At 44.2% G+C, this 19765-nt stretch overlaps 1 protein-coding gene across 3 annotated transcripts in view; it reads left to right on the top strand.

The window, feature by feature from the left end:
- Positions 1 to 2501: 2501 nt before the first annotated feature.
- The window catches only part of gdpd4a (glycerophosphodiester phosphodiesterase domain containing 4a), a 76476-nt gene continuing 59212 nt past the window's right edge, over positions 2502 to 19765 (top strand). Inside the window, exon 1 of one of the 3 annotated variants that reach the window (XM_028800379.2) lies at positions 2502 to 2665. The gene's annotated coding sequence lies outside the window, so the exon portion shown is untranslated. Of the gene's footprint in view, positions 2666 to 15073; positions 15219 to 17392; positions 17461 to 19765 lie in introns of those variants that run through there. The other 2 variants (XM_028800377.2, XM_028800376.2) reach the window with 2 other exon arrangements.

Raw genomic sequence — 19765 nt, forward strand, 5'->3', positions numbered from 1 at the left:
GGTCACAGGTTCCTCCTCTTCTGCTGGCACTCCAAGTAATGAGTGCGTGGACAAGGGCACTGGCAGTGGCACTGCTCACATCAAGGCCTGTCAAGTTATCATCTCCTAGAATTTGTGGAAATTGTACATACTGTACTGGCAAGAAAAGATTAATGAGTTTTGATTTGTATTAAAAGAAAAAAATGACAACATGACTGTCTTATCAAACATTTCTGCATTCTTTCTTTGATATCCAACCATACATTCATTTTCCAGGTCTCTGAATTTAATTCATTAAGGGTCTGTGTCAGGACATGATAAAGTGTTGTTGTCTCCAGGAGATACCCGTTTATTAGCAGCAAGGCCAAAAAAAACACAAAGGAAAAAAGCTGTGGAACCTTCCAGGCTTTCGTAAATAGCACTCGTGGGCTAGTGTCGCTCCAGCGGTCACAGGCCCAAGGATGAATGTCGACTTCTGGTCACCGTGGTGCCGACTCCAGAAGGGGCAGGATCTCTGGAGGGTTCTGGAAGTGATGTCAGTGTTCTTTAAAGAGATCCTCCTCCACTCTTGAGCTGGAAGACAAAGAGACATTCGTACATGTGCTTCCACGTGACCTGTCCCTGTTGTGTCATTCTGCTTTGAGCCCCCAAAAAACTTCTTTAAAGCAAATGTGTGACATGTGGCAGTACAGGACACAAATGACCCTGGATGGGGCCATCAGCCCATCATTGACGACTTGTGATCATCGGTCCATCAAATAATGACTCGTGATCATCGGTCCATCACATTCATGTTCATTGGTCCACCTAGTGGCGACTCATGACCATCAGCCTATCTAATGGTAACTTGCAGCCATTGATCCATCACATGACACACTCGTCCACTCCTACCGGGCTGATTTCAGCTGCTCTTTTATCACAACACACATAAGTTCAGTTTTAGTCTTATTATGATAACTTTTGAGTTTTGATAAGTGTTATTATTTGGTGTCTTTCTTTTAATTCTATACTTATTCATTTTTAACATCTTAGTTTTATTTATTTATTTGTTTTCATCGTGGACGCTGCCATTCCAGGCCATTTTTGTTGATGGCAGCTCTAAGCTGCGATGTGTGGCTGTGAAGAGGCCAGAGAAGATGCTGCCCTGATTAATACAGAAAAAGATGGAATAGAGAGTCACGGAGGATGTTACAAAACAAATCTCTTTCAACATTTGAGCTTGGCATTCAATCAAAATTGGTCCGATTTACAGCCTCCTCACTAATTTTCAGCAAATCCCTCTGAAATGCCTCGCTACAACATATTAGATTAGGTCAGCTCAGGCAGATTTTTATTATCCCAGAGGGAAATTTGGATTTCATTCCCATAGTCTCCAACCTCATTAGTATTTTCTGATGGAAACGCACAGATTGTCCAAAGTCACCGATCAATCAGGCGGGTGTTGTGATTTACAGGCTGGGGTTAGTTTACACTGCTGCACTCTCTGCAGGCCAGCAGCCCCACCATGTTGCTCTAGCACAATGGCTGACTTAGCCAGGCGGAGGGTGGACTATTCGCCGTACCTGCATCAGACAGAATGGCTCAGCTTTTCCCTAAAGTCGGGGTGATTTATGATGTGCGAAGCTTAATATGCATAGTATGCTGATGTTGCAGGACCTGCTGTTTCAGTGAGCTGAGATTTAGTACGGGCAAACTTGCAAGCACTTGGCTGAGTTCCCTTAAATCAAGAGATGCACACGGCTGCTGACTCTGGAGTAATGCTTAAGTGTACGTAGCATGTTCTCATTCCATCAATGAAGACTTCACAGTGCTGAACCTGCATGTATCACCCTGAGTTATACCTGCAGCGTCGAGTCCAGAGGTGGGTGTCAAAGCAGAAAGCTTCCCTTCACTTCACAGTGAGCCTGCACTTGATGGCTCGTGAATTTTAAGGTTTATCCCCTCTGATCAACAAAGATTCAGTCTGATCTGTATCTGTGAAGCAAATACGACACGCTGCAAGCGGCCAAAGTCACAAACTACCTTGAAGGGCAGATCTGGCAAGGGAACTAAAAAATAAAACAAGACCTGGCTGCTCAGTCCCCAGCGGCCCTTACTAGGACCTGTGCACCCACTGCAAAAATCTGAGAAGCAATAAATATGTAACTGGCACTGTGCTTGGGACGCAGATAGAGGCCACAGAAAGTGAAGCTTGGGACTTTTTAACTCGAAGCTTGACGTGCTGAGCTCTGCTGTCCTCAGCACAAAGGCTGGCGGATTCCCTGCTGCAAACGCTGACCAATAGAAAGGTGTGAACCTGCTCACCATACCTTCATTATCTTTCTGAAGGTTTCATGAGCCTGCCCATCTGGAGTGATTCCCGGGAATTCTCCTTCATTTCAGTCACCTCACAATTTGGACATTTTAACCAAGCCCCAGAGTACCTCTCTGGCCTACAGGTCTCTGCTGCAGTAATCTCTGCTGACGTCAGGCAGACGCAGGAGGCAGGCAGCCGCTTCACACAAGTGTCAGATGAGAGCGAAGGAGGTGGTGAGGGAGAGCCGGGAGAGATTCTGGTGCAGTGATTTCTTACTTTGTAGCAGGCGGGACAGGCAGACCAGCAAAGCCTGAAGAGGACAAAAGCTTCTGGTCAGATGGATGGATGGATGGATCATGGAGGGGACAACTGTACAGTAATATTCCAGAGGTAAGAGATGATTTTTCAGTTTTTTAGCATCCCTGGCTCCTGTTTTAATTAAATGATGATGATGATGATATTATGGTCCGGGTGTTTCGATAATGCGTGTGCACTTGAGTGTGGCCGGTGATGGATGGCTGTCTCCCGTGGGATTGATTTCTTGTGGCACCCTTTCCTAGAATAAGCAGGATTCAACAAAGAAACATACAGGTGTATATAAATGTCTACTGCTCAATTAAAAAGCTTCTGAAAATGAGAAATGAAGTCTCTGTGAGTACCAGGGGTTCAGGCGACTTTGTCACAGCTTACCGCCGAGTGGCTGTCACCTTGACTTCCCATACGACTGGCGCTCAGTGTTCCTGGGTACACACAGCCGGCGACTAGTCGACTCTTCCCTTGATTTCTACATGTCATATTTTTTATAATTTCTTTGCATGTGCTGCCTTTTTTCACGTCATTCAAACCTTAAGAAAGACCCTTATAGGAGCTGGGTGGTGGCCTCATTTCTCTTGTGATAGTGAAAACTTAGAGACAGAACTTTGTATTCTGTGGGCAGCATGGTGGCACGGCGTTAGCGCTTCTGCCTCACAGTAAGAAGACCAGGGTTCATGTCCCAAGTCCTCCCTGCATGGAGGTTTCATGTTCTCCCCCGTGTCTGCGTGAGTTTCTTCCAGGTGCTCCAGTTTCCTCCCACAGTCCAAAAACATGCAGGTTAGATGGATAGGCAATCCTAAATTAGCCTGTGTGGTGTGTGTTTGCCCTAAAATGGACAGGCGCCCTGTCCAAGGTTTGCGTTGCACCCAATGCTAGCTGGGTTAGGCTTCAGCGTGCCCCTACAACCCTGTTTAGAACTCGGCAGGTTAGAAAATGACCGACTGGCCTTTCTGGCCAGAGCTTGATTTCTGGAGTTGTGAGGTGTAAAGGCTGACTGGTGACATGGGCATCAAAAGCCCAAACTGCACATGAAGACTCATCATTCAGCTTTCTGAAAACCTGTTGAGGGATCTTGATCACATTAAAGTTTACCTCAAGTCTTATCTGAAGATGAATCAATAGCTCTTATTCAATGACAGATCAACTTTGAGGTCCAAGCTACCTCCATAAATCCACACTACGGCCCCACTAGAGGACTTCTACACCCCACTTCACGTACTCAACCAGGTCACATCCTTTGTTCAGTCCACATTGCCACCACATTCTTCCTTAGATACTCTGAGTTCCTAACTCCTTGGGTTTCAGTAGCCAGGCCTCATGATACACTGGCGTGTTATGGGGAAAGGCACCAGGGTTCAAAAGTGGAAGGACAGGATTTCCAACTCTTCCTGGCCTGATCACAGAACAAACATGGCACAGAGGTTAGTACTTCTCCTTCACAACTCCAAGGGTAGCCCTTTCTTGTCTATAATTTGTACCTCACTTAGCTGATTTGTATCTTGTTGAATTGTTTGGTTTCATCCCAAAGTTTCGATTGCTCTCTTAACAGGCAGGCCTGGTGTCTGCTTTCTGCCCTCTGCATGTTGCTGCCAGGGAAGGCTGCAGCTCCTGACCCCTTTTCTTAAAGGTTGATGTCTGCTGTGCTGCTGCTGGAGTTCTCAGCCCAAGGTACTCATGTTATTCTTGATTTGGGCTTTGTTTTCTTGCCCTCACACTGGGTCAATTGGAAACTGTTTTAAAATAACAAATTTATTTACTGCATAATGTGAACATGGAGAGCAGCAAATACATTGATTTACTTATTAAAACATGCATGGGAGGAATGAACAATCCATCCATTTTTTATAGCTGTTGATGTAGAGCAGGGTAACAGTGAAGCTGGCAAGCAATAGAATAATGGCACAATACAAAGTGTCATATAAAACAGGACACGGCAAATCCTAGGTGCCCCATTGGGCCCGGCTGTTTCAGGGTCTTCTTCCAGACTGACAGGTGGGGTGACTTACCCACTTGCCCACCACAATACTCTTCACACTCTGACGGCACCACCTCTCTCCTTGATGATCCTATGCCATCATCATGAAGCAGCCTATGACTCCTGGCCAAGATTCCCTAAGGAGCCAAGCCCTGGAATCACCTCTAGTGTCCGGAGCACCCTCTGAAAGTTTTAGGTTTGTCCCGCCAAGGCTTCCTGCATGACAGGGTTTAGGTAAAGGGTCAGACACCCTCATGCCACCTACCTATCCACCCTAACATGCAGCAAGAGCTCCTTGGTGTCACCTACTGCTTGGCGGGACTTTTGCTGGCCTGTGTCACCAACCACGACTTCTTCATGAGGTCAATGTCCACCCCCAGTGGTGGCAGGTTAAGCACAGTGACACTTTAAGGGGCTCAAAACAGTTTTTTATGTTAAAGTTTTAATTGTTTTTATACATTTCATTTTTGTGAATGAATTACAGATCAGTCTGGCGTGCAGTACCCTCAGCTTACCAAGGTGGGCTTCTCTTTCACACTCTGGACAGCAGCTTGTCCTCTCTGTGCTTCCCATTCCATTCTGCGTCTGCCCCGAGATGATCTTTCTGACTAATGTACTTATGAAAATTTAAATTATACCACAAGTGCAATCTTGGCAAGCTGAGGTCAGATGTGACATTATCATCATCATCAGTGTAGCTTGGCGAAACAGTCACACGAGCCAAACGAGACTGAGAGCAGCTTTCAGGCATATACCTTTACTTTCTATAGTGCCTTTCTAAAGCAAGAACTGCCCCCGGGACTCAGGGACTCATCTGTAGTACAACTGTTTACAGATTTTTCTTACAGTTGAAGCAGAGGGGGAAATAACAGGGATGACAGCGAAGTTACAAAGTGAGATACTTAAAGATGGAAGTGAGCAACTGGAAAGGCTGCCGCTCTTTGTGTGATTCAGTTGCACTGTGGAGGAGGCTGGTGATGACATTCTGCAAAGCGCAGCTTGTGTCCACTCACATGTGGTGCCTCCTTCAGTTCACCTCGCTGGATATTTACGACTTTCAGTGTCAAGCCTAATATCTTGCCACAGGTAATATAAAATAAGGCGACATTACTTACAGAATGGAGGTGCAGTGGTTTGCATTGCTGCTACACGGCTTCAGAGCCTCAGTTTCACTGCCACCCTCTTTTTACTGGATGCTCAGTTTCTTACCCGCTGCCAGAGATGTATGAGAGTGGTAGGCTAGCTGGGGTCTCTAAGTCATTCTGGTGTGATGGTCTGGAAGTCCCATCCAAGGCTGGCCACCACATTTTATGTAGCAAGAGGCTCTTTGTGAGCCTGAAATAAAGATGATGAAAGGATGGATGGTTTTCAGTGACTAAGGGCTGCACTGCAATAAAATATGGTGATCAATGAGGCAAAGTCAAGAACAGGGCTGAGAAATTCTACTTGAAGCTTCATAGCACGATGGGGAACATGCATGCCTCTACAATAGAGGTCTAAAATTGTTAAAAACGCATGTAAGAGAGATGATCCATGGGGGAACCCAAATGTATAAAAACATCCATCCATCCATTTTCCAACCCGCTGAATCCTAACTACAGGGTCACGGGGGTCTGCTGGAACCAATCCCAGCCAACAAAGGGCACAAGGCAGGAACCAATCCTGAGCAGGGTGCCAACTCACTGCAGGACACACACAAACACACTAGGGCCAATTTAGAATCGCCAATCCACCTAACCTGCATGTCTTTGGACTATGGGAGGAAACCGGAGCGCCCGGAGGAAACCCACACAGACACGGGGAGAACATGCAAACTCCACGCAGGGAGGACCCGGGAAGCAAACCCGGGTCTCCCAACTGCGAGGCAGCCGCGCTACCACTGCGCCACCGTGCCGCCCCAAAAAGATAAAAAACGAGGCCTGACTGCTCTGCAGGTATCAGGCGGAGTGTTCGGGCTACTTGCCCACCTTCCAAACACCCCAGTGCCTCTTGTAGCCCAATACGCTACTTCCTAAGTGAAGACCTTTATCAAAAATCAAAGTTCCATTACCTGAAATAGAAAAGTTACAGATGATCAAAGGAAAAACACCAATTCTCTCTATAAATATAAAATCCAACGTCTGTCTGTCCACGTTTACAAGAGAAGTTCTTAACGGATTTAGATCAGGTTTTTTTCTGTAATTTGCTTGAACATTCTGGTTGATTTTGCAACTTCTTTCATCGCACTAAGAATCATAGTTCGCTTGCTGCAGCGATATATTCGCACTAATCTGAGACAGAGGCTGCAGGCCAAGGGGAGGGGGAAGCGTGACGTCAGGAGTGGGGAGCCGGGCAGGGCCCTTCTCACTATCCATTTTCACTAATATGCAGGCGGAGCCGTGGGGGACAGCTAGTATCCAGTAAATACAGACCTAGCAGCCCCATAGGCCCAGGCCCTTCCAAATTCTGGCCACTCTCATCCAGGTGGGTTGGTTTGCCCACTGGGCCCAAGCATTACAATCCTCTTCCACTCACTGCTTGATCTTTCTCCATGCTCTGGCCACTTGAACTCCCTGGCAGCTGCATTCTGCTGATTTTAAGAGCCATGGTCAAAAAAAAAACCCTGAGGCCATCCATCCCATGAGCACTCCCATTGGCAATGCCTTATCTTTAAAGGACATGGCAGCTTTGCTAGTTTCATGGCTGCATGCTCTCCATGATATGGCATAGAGTTGCACTTCTTTGCTACCACCCAGGATTTTGCAGGACTTCTTAGATCTTTCCGCCAGTCCCCATAACTTTTCTCCCACTTGGGTGGTCCCACTGCTTTCAGTTCACAACACTGGCTTCCTGGAGTGGAACATGTTAAGTTCAAATCATTCATACTTGCTTGCAGAGTAGTCAGTGGGTCAGCACCTCTATAAATGGAGACACTGGTGAGGTCCTATGCTCCTTCTCAACCATTCAGATTTGCTGACGAAAGACTTCTTGGTGATGCTACTTCGGGGTGGTATACTGTAACATCTCAGTCCAGACCCTTTTCAGGTGTAGCTCATAGCTAGTGGAACAAGCTGCCCACCTCCATGTGAAACTCCAACTCCCTCAATGTGTGTAAGACTCATTTCATTTTTACACGCCGGTGTCCTCGCAGCCTGCCCAGTGCAGACGGTTTAACGTGCGGCGCACCTGAAAGAAAAAGCCGGCATTTGCTTTGGGATCCCGTATTGTAAATAAATTAGATTTACCAACTGGTGTGCTTGAGCTCAACATAGCCGTCAGCCATCCAGAGGGTGACTCTACGCACACGCGTGACCGGCAGGGGTTCGATTTTAAATACAAAGTTGCTTGGGGTGTGGCATGAGCCAGCGTCTACCTGATAGGTGCGTGGAGTACACGGGGGTGGCAGGCAGATTGGCCGGAGATATTTAAGGAGTTGCTGGCCAACAGGGGTTGTCAGTGGACCAAAAGTCAAGGTGGCAAGCACTACTGAGCAATTGAAGGAGCAGTTGTGATTTTTGACGGCATTGTAAATATTCTTTCTGTACATATTTTTTGTACAGTGATCCCTCGCTATATCGCGCTTCGCCTTTCGCGGCTTCACTCCATCGCGGATTTTATATGTAAGCATATTTAAATATATATCGCGGATTTTTTGCTGGTTCGCGGATTTCTGCGGACAATGGGTCTTTTAATTTCTGGTACATGCTTCCTCAGTTGGTTTGCCCAGTTGATTTCATACAAGGGACGCTATTGGCAGATGGCTGAGAAGCTACCCAACTCACTTTTCTCTCTCTCTTGCGCTGACTTTCTCTGATCCTGACGTAGGGGGATTGAGCAGGGGGGCTGTTTGCACACCTAGACAATACGGACGCTCGTCTAAAAATGCTGAAAGATTATCTTCACGTTGCTACCTTCTGTGCAGCTGCTTCCTGAAGCGACATGCTGCACGGTGCTTCGCATACTTAAAAGCTCGAAGGGCACGTATTGATTTTTGATTGAAAAACAAACTCTGTCTCTCTCTCTATCTCTCTCTCTCTCTCTCTCTGCTCCTGACGGAGGGAGTGTGAGCTGCCGCCTTCAACAGCTTTGTGCCGCGGTGCTTCGCATACTTAAAAGCCAAACAGCCATATTGATTTGTTTGCTTTCCTCTCTCTTTCTGACAGTCTGTGCTCCTGACGCGCACTCCTTTGAAGAGGAAGATATGTTTGCATTCTTTTAATTGTGAGACGGAACTGTCATCTCTGTCTTGTCATGGAGCACAGTTTAAACTTTTGAAAAAGAGACAAATGTTTGTTTGCAGTGTTTGAATAACGTTCCTGCCTCTCTACAACCTCCTGTGTTTCTGTGCATATCTGTGACCCAAGCATGACAATATAAAAATAACCATATAAACATATGGTTTCTACTTCGCGGATTTTATTTCGCGGGTGGCTCTGGAACGCAACCCCCGCGATGGAGGAGGGATTACTGTACATACATATCTCCAAGTGATAATTTTGGTGGAGGTATATATACTTATTTGTTGTTGGTATATTTTTGATTTTGGGATTGGTGCACTTGTTTTTTTTTCTTTTTGTATACAGTAATCCCTCCTCGATCGCGGGGGTTGCGTTCCAGAACCCCCTGCGAAAGGTGAAAATCCGCAAAGTAAAAACCATATGGTCATATGGTTATTTTTATATATTTTAAGCCCTTATAAACTCTCCCACACTATTATAAACATTTCCCGCACAATTATACAGCATAAACCCTTTGTATTCTCTTAGATATTAGGTAAGATTCGTTGAAATTATGTACGTATGTAAACACACTGTTTATATACAGTAAAACCTAAATATTATTTTAAAGATATTGAGCGTCTCCAATATCACATATCTTTCAGCCATTTCGACAGACAGGCCACCAGCAATAAATACGTACAATGCAAGAAAAATTGTATACAGTAAAATGTGTGTACAGTGACACTAAACTATGTACATGTAATAAGTACTGTACATAGAAAATTAATTATGGTTACTCACTAACAATGACACGATGACTTGTCCGATAACGATGAGTTTAATTTTACTGCACAACAAAGGAGAGCGTTACAGCTCTTCTAAAGGAGCCTTTTCAGGCGACTGTGTAGCACCGCCGTTGTTCTTCTTCCAGCAGTCTTCAATCCAAATCCCTAAAGCAGATTCCATCCAGACTACCGCCTTATTACATCCACTTACAACTCGTTTTGTGCCCTGGTTAAAGAACACTGCGGTCGCAGATCTTATATGCTTTTCCTCCTTTTTAAATAAAAAGAATCATGGACTCATTGATGCCGTAATGGCGTCCTACAGCGGTGTAGCTGTACCCTGCCTTTTACCTTTTCGGCAATCGTTAGCATCTTCCGTTTGCGCTTGGGCATGGCCCCGGAAGCAGTAGCAGGAGCAGATCGTTTTGGAGCCATAACGAAGGGCTTGACTATGCACAAAGATAAACAAAAAAGACCACAAAAGTTAAGTCTTTACAAAGTGAAACACGTTGATGCTGAATGAGCGAGACGAGACTTCCTGGTTAACACAGCGGAATCAAATTCGGCGCTCCATCGCTGAGCCAATCAGCACACAGGAACTTAACTGCGTGCTCTGATTGGGTAGGTTCTCAGCCATCCCCCAATAGCGTCCCTTGTATGAAATCAACTGGGCAAACCAACTGAGGAAGCATGTACCAGAAGTAAAAAGACCCATTGTCCGCAGAAACCCATGAAGCAGCAAAAAATCCGTGTAATATATTTAGATATGCTTACAGATAAAATCCGCGATAGAGTGAAGCCGCGAAAGTCAAAGCACGATACAACAAGGGATTACTGTATACACACACTTGCTTTTTTCTTCTTGTGCATTTTTTTTCTTTATTCTTTTCCCGTTGGAGGAGCTTCTTGAGCCTGAGATAAAGGAGTTCTACCTTCATTGCTGCAGTGTGTGCGTGTGTAGTTTTTGTAAGAGTTCACTGTTTTTGTAAATACACCAAATTTTTCCTTTTTTTTGTTTTTATTTATTTCTGAAGAAGGACTGTGAATCAAAGTCTGCCTGACACTACTGCCTTTTTGTCGTGCAGCACTTGCACCTTTTACCCACCAGTTTTTGTCTGTGTCTCTTCTCTCCGCTGATCCTGTTTGGTTCATGAATTCGCAGATGTCCAGAGTGTAGGCTGGTGCCACTTTCCTACTACGCAGGATATCACACGGGCCGGCCGTGTTCTAGGACAACTCTATGCCACTTCTGCCCCAGCATTACCCCAATGTGCTTGCATTAGTAAACGCTGATTTCATTTCAAGATTTACCCTTTCTGTTTGTACTCATGTAAACATATATGACGGTTTTAAAATCTGACATATATTTGACTCCAAATTTTAAAAAAGATATCTGCAGGGCTCCAATATGGCAGCACAAACTAGGCTTCATCCTTCAGAAATCCCATCCTTTCTAAAGTAATGACCGGGCTGAAATCAGAGCTGCAGTCGTCCTCTAACTCTCCGCCACAGCTGAAGGACCTGTGGAAAAGAATACTGATGAGCAGCGCCTGACTCACCAGCATTTGAGCTCCACTTCCAACACGTTCCAGCCCTGTCGTTCATTTGCCATCACAGAATCTCTTAATCATCCGAATCTGTCATTTATATGAATTCACAGGAGGCCTTTCAGATGCAGTTCATCAAAGACACACATAAGAAGGCCTTGTGGGGTTTGACCATCGTCTGGTTTAACAGCACTGTGGTACCTAAAATTGGACATCTCAGCAGCCCTCGCGATTGTAAAATCTTAATAGCTGTTAGTGAAAATGTCAGTCTTATCAAGAAGAAATGGGAAACATCTGTAGGAGCTGAAGATTACATATCTGAAGTCCCAAGGATAAAATTCAGAACAGTAATAAGATAAAAGAGTAATCGCCTCAAGCCCTGGGCATTAAAGGACATGTAAGTCGAGAGTCCACCACTGGACAATCCTGAATGTGTCCACTGGCCAGCGTGCTGTAGTTATAAGAGTATGGAGGCAATAGTGCAGCAGTATTTTATTACTTTTGCAAATTTTGTTAACAAATCCACTTTTATAAAGATCCTGGTGGGACTTGTCTCTGTTCAAGCTGCAGTTTCACGGTACTCCCTCTTATAGGCCATATTTTAAGAATTTTAAAACTATCTTTTTCAATTTCAGCTTTAAAAGATTATTCTCCGTTTTGAGGCCTAGACACATATGAAGCCTCCCATTTTCTTAGGGTCAGCTCCCCTGGGGTGAGACTTGTTTTGGGGGCAGTCCAGTTAAGAATCTGGTTTGAATTCTGTAGGTCTTTCTGAAGGCCTTACCTTTTTTGCCATTTATGTGCTGCACCAATCATTGAATGACGTTACCATCCCTTCAAGGAGTCTTCCACCAATGAGCACATGCCCATGTAAATGGATACATCATATCCGTTTTTGCTTCTTTTAGTATGGATGGAGGTATTTACCTAAACAATGTGAAAACGCTAGTGTGGACAGTGATCGTTTCATCTAAAAACACCAATGTTTAAATGAAAACATATTTTTGTGGACATAGCAGTAATTTCCCCCTAGCTAATGTTAAACTTATTTGTTTCAACTTGTCTTCAGTCCTCTGCACAGATTAACTAATGGAGCCATGCCGCCATCTTATATAGTGAGATTACTGACATCAGGTGCCTCAGCCACGTGACAAAAATCAACCAGCGTTATTGTGAACAACATTACTGTGGCAATCAGAAAACAACATCAATATCTGGCTGCAGATGCTGGCAGGTGTGGAAAATATGGAAGAAGACAATCCACTGTGGCGACCCCTAATGGGAGCAGCCGAAAGAAGAAGAAGAAGATGATGCTGGAAGGTGTGGAGCTCCACACTAGGCAGGAAACACCTGACCTCCATGCACAAAATGGTGATGTTCCACGATGTCCCTGCTTACACTGAGATAAAGATTAGAGTTGGGGGATGGGGACTGATATCTGACTTGAAGTGAGAAAAACTCTGGCATGCTGGTCACATGTTTCCTGTCTAGTGTGGAGCTCCACATGTTGCACTAGTGTTTATTCCTCCAAGGTGCAGAACACCAGTGTGAGAGCTTACTGGTTGTGTAAGACGCGTTGGGCCAGGCAGATGTCAAATGAAATTAAAATTTGGAACCATTATCTTTTGAGTTACTGTGCAGGTGTATTGACCCATCAACATTATACATTTTAAAATGCTGGATTGTCCTGTTACTACAGATTTGTACAAATAAGCAGCTGGTAATAAATAGGTAACCTCAGCTTCCTCTTAAATCAGAAGCTTATGGCCAGTGACATGCAGGAGAGGACAACACCAGTTAACACGTTCCTTCTCCAAATTTCATTCGTATTTTTAGTAAACTGAACCAACTTCTTCATTCATATTGCTGGCAGTGTCTGTCATGGCAGCATGAGAGTAAGGAGGGCAGATCCACCAGCTCGCATCTAAGAGCTCCAGCTGTGCATCTCACCGCGCAAATACGGGGGCACTGGTGCGCAGTGATGTGCAGTCTGGGGAGGCAGGTGAATCATGAACAGTAAAAAAAAAACTAATAATGATAACAATCTGTCCACTGGCCTGTGCTATAAATTTATTTTCTATATGATTCCAATATTTTTGATCATTTTAATAGTCCTCATTTCCTGTTCAAATACAGGGGAGAAACACGAGGTGATGTAGCAACGAGCCTCACCTCGGACTGCGCTGTCCCTCCCACACGGGGTTGATGCTTGCAATTGGCACCTGCCTGCTTCTGTCTCTCTGTATGTCGCCATTATAATGATTATACACCCTGACTTTCCACAGTCTGGCTAATACCTTTAATGAATGTGTGTCACATATTCAGTCTTGCTGATTGGACATAAAACCGCAGTGAAAAGGCACACGTCGAGGCAGACAGTACCGTGGCGCACTGAAGGGGGCGCATGTGAGCCCAACAGGTGTTTGTTGCTGCTGTTCTTCTACGCAGAAGCTCTGGGCGCCAATAAGTTAGTGTACTGTATATCAGAAAGTCAAGTGCACCGCAGCGGTCCGTTTATTTTTATTTTTTTGTTCTGACTGACTGCCAACATTGAAGATTAAGAGTTTTAAAACTAAAGAAAAATAACAGGACTTTTACAAGAAATTGACTGAGATTTTCGTGGAGAAGGATAGGCGCATGGACTTAATTTACAAATAAAGGTAAAGCCATAAACGGTTTTCAATTTTATAAAAAATGGGATCAGACTAAGGAAAAAAAAAATCCAATATTTAAAAACGAAATTTTGACCTTAAATAAAATATTCTTTTGTTTTTCTTGTTATCCTTTTGTTGAACAGACTTTATTAAAATTGATTAAAGCATCAGAATTAAAGGCTTTTAAGAACAACTAAATATTTAAAATAAGGTCAAAATTGAAATCCGTTTTCTTTGTACACCACTCTATATTTTTATTTGTATTGTATGAATATGAATTGTGGAATTGCAACGGCGAATTTAGAACACATGGAGGGCGCAAGCAAATGCGCTCTCTCCCCTCTCTCTCTCGCCGCTATTAATGTAATGTTCTTCCTTATCCAAATATGTACCTTACTTATGTGTGTGTAAAGAATGCTAACGAGATATGAAACATAACTATCGTAGTAGTCAATGTGCATGCTACCAGCTGAACAGTGAACAAGCTGCTCTTTTGGGTTCATGTATTTGTAAATCTGACTGAAGGAGTCAGTGCCTCACCAGCCATGAATCTCACCGCACGTCACTACTGGTGCGTGGCCGATGCTCTGCAAACGAGCAAACCTGAGTCATAAAGTGCTGCTGATGTAGGCTTCAAAAGTTCTTTTGTATGAGGTCAATGAAAAAAAACTGCGTGTCCTTTGGTCTCCGTGTATTCCGCTCATGAAAACCTGACATTTCCCAGATGAATCCGTTCGCCAAATAGCCTCCCACACATCCACTTCACAGACACATTACGCGAGCCAACAGTGTAAGGTGATTGCTCTTCGGCGAATCTCTTCAGTTATTTATGTAAAAAGAGATCGTTATTGTGCACGTCACGTCCTTGGCCTGGAATGAATGTGAAGTGAGGGTGCGTGTCCTGCGCTGACCCTGCACCCCCCCACTGGTAAGCCTCTGCCGCCTCTCCACGGTTTTTTGGCAGTGTATCTCACTCTCCGCGGCCGTGAGGATTCAGTCAGTGGATGGGTGAATTAAACTGTAGGAAGGCAACTAAGAGTTTGCAAAAATTACCTACCGTGGGTTTTTGTACTAAACAAATTCTGCTGAGAGGAAAATCTGGTTTAATAATATAAGGTGCATATCTGCAAATTCCGGTGATCGCGCAAGCGTCCAAAGTGTACCGAAATAATAAGAGGAATGATTAAAAAAGAAAGAAAAAAAGCAGATGTATTAGGTAATCCAACTGTTTCAACGAAGGCAACTGTTACGACTGCATTGATCGGATTAGCATTACAGAACACATAAACCCCGTCATTTGACCATCCCCGTGCTTTCCACTGGGCGGCTGCTCGCGTTCTTCATAAAGGTGCACCACTGTGGAGCTTCGGTTTAAGAAGTACGCGTGAACACAACTGTACGCCGAATTTGTTCAGACGGCATCCAGTACGTTTTTCTATTTCTGAATAAATCCTGATTTCTTCTTCAGGTAAGAACGCCACACTTGTTTCTATTTTTACACTGACGGTGCGTTGATGTCTAATTGGATCGAGCTGAGTTGTGGGCGGGCGGCGTCCCGGTCGAAACTGATTCAACAGGAGTCTCCGCATTGAGGCAGTTTCGATTCTTTAATGATAACAATCTAAAACAAACTTTAGTGCACTTATTCCCGTGCACTGATTTCTGTGTTGAGGACCCTGAACACTTTAGAGAATATGTGTCAAATCCTCTCTAACGTTTGGCGAGCTGTCTGTCGTTCAATTTCATTTTTTTTGTGTTTGGGCACTTATTTGCATAACATAACTTTCACAAACTCGATCGCGATACAAACCCTGAACTGGTTATCACACACTAAGGCTAATAAAGCCAGGTACGTGTTTGGAGTCGTGAGACATGGGGAGAGCGTGCACACTCCACATGAGGAACAAACCGGGCATGGGATTCAAATGCTCAAACCACTGAAACACCGTTTAACTCATCTGGAATCACGCCGACTGTTGTGATCAGCTCCGATTACAAACAACTATCCAGCTTTCAAAAAAATCATCCACTTGTTATAAAGAAATCATTCAAAGCAACCACAAATAATACAGCAGCAACACGTAGGCGGATATTGCTTCAGCACCCACGGCCATTTACCATTGGCGTCACATGAGAAAAAGAAGACGTTTGGAGCGAGATCTGCCCTGGATGATGGGGTCTGCTCGTTCATCCACACCCAAAGTTTTAAGTAATCTGGAGGGCAGGGCTGGAATAACCATTAAGCAAAATAAGCATTGGCTTAGGGCATCAAGGCAAGGGGGGCACCACAGAAATTTTCTGTTGCCGAATTTACCTTGGTTCCACAAAAATGAGCTCCCTCATTAAAAGAAAAAATAACACACACACATATATATATATAATTTTAAAATCTTGAGAATACAACAAAATGTGGTAACCGCCATATATACAGTATGGGGCACCAAATTTTTGTAGGTGCTTGGGGGTCTCTGAAGGTGTTTATCCCCGTCCACCAGAGCTAGATTAAGGCACACCCCCTTCACAGGGACGCTTTAATCTAAAACAGTATACGAATACCGACTGCAAAATGCCATTTTTCCCTGCTTAGGTTAAAAAAAACAAGTCACACTTTCCTTTACCACCTGCTGCACAAATTCACAGGTTTTCCCTCTTTGTCCAGACACTAATCAGCTTCTATCAGCACATACTGTATTAAACACGCTAACATATCACACTAACATGACGAAAGGATGCGACGATCAACCAAGTCTGACTTCATAAACTCTACGGCGTATTATCACCGTAGACGGCATTCCGCGAGGTGGGTCGAATCTGAGTTCAAACAAGCCGAGGCAGAAGTGCCACCAGAATGCCACCATAGCATTGTCTGCCTGTACCGTTAACTTTAAGAAGATACATTATAATACAATTAATTGATGGGTGACGCCGTGATTAACGCTGCTGTACAGAGTTCCAGGCATGGAGTTCCATGAGTCCCAGCATGTCGCGTGTCGCCTGTGAAAACGCTAATGTATGGCGCGCTTTTTATTTCTTGACTTTTATTTCTTCCCTCTGTATTGAGATAAACTGGTTTTGGTTATGAATGAACGGCCAGCTCAAGAGCAAACAAGTAGACATTTGCAGTACAAATGAAGTCGCGCTGTCCCCCGAAGAGATCTGCTTGTAGCTGCGCAAATTTCTGAAAGGTGTCATCACCTCAGAACGCTAACCTGCTTCTTTTTTGGTTCCGTGATCGAACTGATCAGAGAATAGTTGTACCGTTGAGTCCAGCGGTATTAACCATTTTGTAATATTTTCACTATTATTCTTGCCTCTAAAAAAGGAACATATAAAGTATCCAGTCCATCCATCCGCGAAACTCAACATCCATTTTCTGATCCCATTGAGAAAGGAGAGTTACGGGCTAATCTAGGACGAGTTGAACACCGCGCCAGATCACACGGTCACCCACACATTCACCTGTTCTGTGTACTGATGTGGCTCCTCCAAAGCAATCGCCTGCCCGTCGCTGAGCCCACACTCCGCCCGTGTCATATCAATACATGGTAAAGGACCGAAACAGCTGGCGTCCTGAGCCCAAAACCTTCCAATGATCGGCGCCGTGGGTGGAGTCTCACGTCTCACCACACCCTCCCAATGGACCTCCCTTACTTCTGCCACTCTAGCCAAAGCATTGCGAGCTGCGAACAGGTTGAACTTTGCTGATGCACGTGAGTTTAAAAGTATTTTGCGTATGTATGTTGAAAGTTACATGTTTTAGGTTTCGGTGAAAAGGGAAACTGAAGATGTTGGTGGTTTGTCGACGTAAATTCTATTGTGTGTTGTAGCTTGTTGCCTTGAACGTTTGGAGCTTTAAAAACTAAGTGCGGATGTGCCGAGCCGTACAAATGATGGGATTCGAACTTCACTGCGATTCATTTGGTTTGCAGTCCTTCCGCATGCCAGTTACGTTGTATTGGAAGGTTTCGCCGTTTGCCTCTCTTGCCAGTCGAATTTCAAATAAAGATGCTTTCTTTTCTGTCGGTTGTGGCAGGGCGTCTGCTGCAGTGACTGTAAGGCGTCAGTACTGTCGGAGGATTTTTCCTTGTTTAATTTTAATGGAGCGTTTATAAAATGCAGAGTTATGCTTTTTAAACTTGAAAGGCATGGGTCAGACTGGAGTTTGAAGTGTTTTATTGTAACGTGGAAGTGACCGGTGATTATTTATGAATGTTACCGGTGACTCCGTGTTTACGTCCGATGGTTGCTTACTTCCCCGAGGTCGCGATGGCCCAGCGCCTTTTTGAAACCCGCATAGAATTGGAGAACGACGGCGTTGGGGGCGGTCTGATGGCGGAGATACTGGGAGGTGATGTGCAGGTAGAAAAGAAAAGAGAAACTGCAGTGTTCGCGGAAAAAAAGTAATAGACTGGCATGAAGGAGGTACTGGGCAAGCATCTAAAGCTTTCTTCACATTTTGAAAACAAATGGACCTGGAAATGAGAAAAGGTGTAAGGTTATTTCAGTGCCATTTAAACGGTCAAAAAGGTCCTCCAGTTTACAAAGCTCCACAATTGTACAGTTTTTATGACAGGTTGTGTTAGCATTGAGTAAAGAAGAGTTCAATTTAAATGTTTCACAGTTCACTAGTGCATGTTTATTTTCAAGTAATGCCAAAAACAGTAAAGTTTTAACTGTTCAGCCCTTCCAAGGTCTCAAATTTCAGTTTATCGGATTTAAGAAGCTTTATTTTTTTCCAACTCCCCCAAATGGGTAACTCGTTCCATATTACTTAAAATTTGAAGTCGTTTGCAAACACTTCTTTCTATTGCCATCAAGCTCAATCCTTGAGCCACAATCCCCAAAATCATTTAAAAAATTCCAGTTGCTGCCTCCCCATAAAGTTGAATTTGACTCCAAGTTGACTCTGGGGCGGAGTGGTGGCTCTGAGGCTAAGGATCTGCGCTGGTATCCCGAAGGTTGCCGGTTCGAATCCCTGTCACTGCCAAAAGGGCCCTACTGGGCCCTTGAGCAAGGCCCTTAACCTGTAATTGCTCCAGGGGCGCTGTACAATGGCTGACCCTGCGCTCTGACCCCAAGGGGTATGCGAAAACTACCAAATTCCTAATACAAGAAATTGTATAAGGCGAAATAAAGAACAAAAAAAAAAAAGTTTCCCCTAACCATTTCAGCCCTGATTGTCGTACTTCTTTCCACCCTTTAATACCCTAACTAGATGCCCACTCACCATTGCTGACATACTGTGTGCCCCTGAGGAATGTGCTTCACCTGCCTGTGTTCCAAATTAAAGTAAATGAGCGTATACTCGGAGCAGCTTTAGTTCTGCACTTACAAATTTCCTGAGGATGATCTCCTTTATTGAAAAACACAATTTAAATAGAAGGTTGCTTTGTAAATGACCAGATTTGAATGTCCATGGTTATGCTTTTAATCATGCAACTGGCTATTTTTTTTTTAAATCTCTTCATAAAGAAGTAGTTTCTAACATTTTTGTGAAATGCACTTATAAATAACCACTTTCAGTGCTGTGATGTCCCCTTTTTAATTTATGAGCAATGACTTGCTTCTATTTATAATTTTAAGTGCTTCTGTTGTGTGTCTTTGTTTGCTTAGGTAGAATAGATGCAAATTTCTGGATGGTCTTGTATTTGGCTTAAGTAGCAATGGGAATTTCCAGCTGTAATATTTGCATTACAGATGCCTTTTTAGGTGCAGATTGTCGAAGGGGGGGGGGGGGGGGTTTGCAGCACAGGTTCTTCAGTGTTTGCATCTGTGATTGCTGACATCCACACGCTCACATACACAAGCTTGTGTTCCCTGCTGCATCACAAAATGTGTCAGACACACACAACTCCTATAGTTCATACCTTTCTGTTCTTTAAGTCTCATTTGGTTTTATAACAGACCCAAAATGCACACCACATTCCGAATGTGACCTCGCTAGTGCTGCACGCAGTATGCTGTGTAACCCAGCATCCTTTTAGACCTTTAAAGTGTGTCTCTGGTCTCTGTCTG

Source organism: Erpetoichthys calabaricus, chromosome 4 (assembly GCF_900747795.2).
Source record: "Erpetoichthys calabaricus chromosome 4, fErpCal1.3, whole genome shotgun sequence".
Lineage (NCBI taxonomy): Eukaryota > Metazoa > Chordata > Cladistia > Polypteriformes > Polypteridae > Erpetoichthys > Erpetoichthys calabaricus.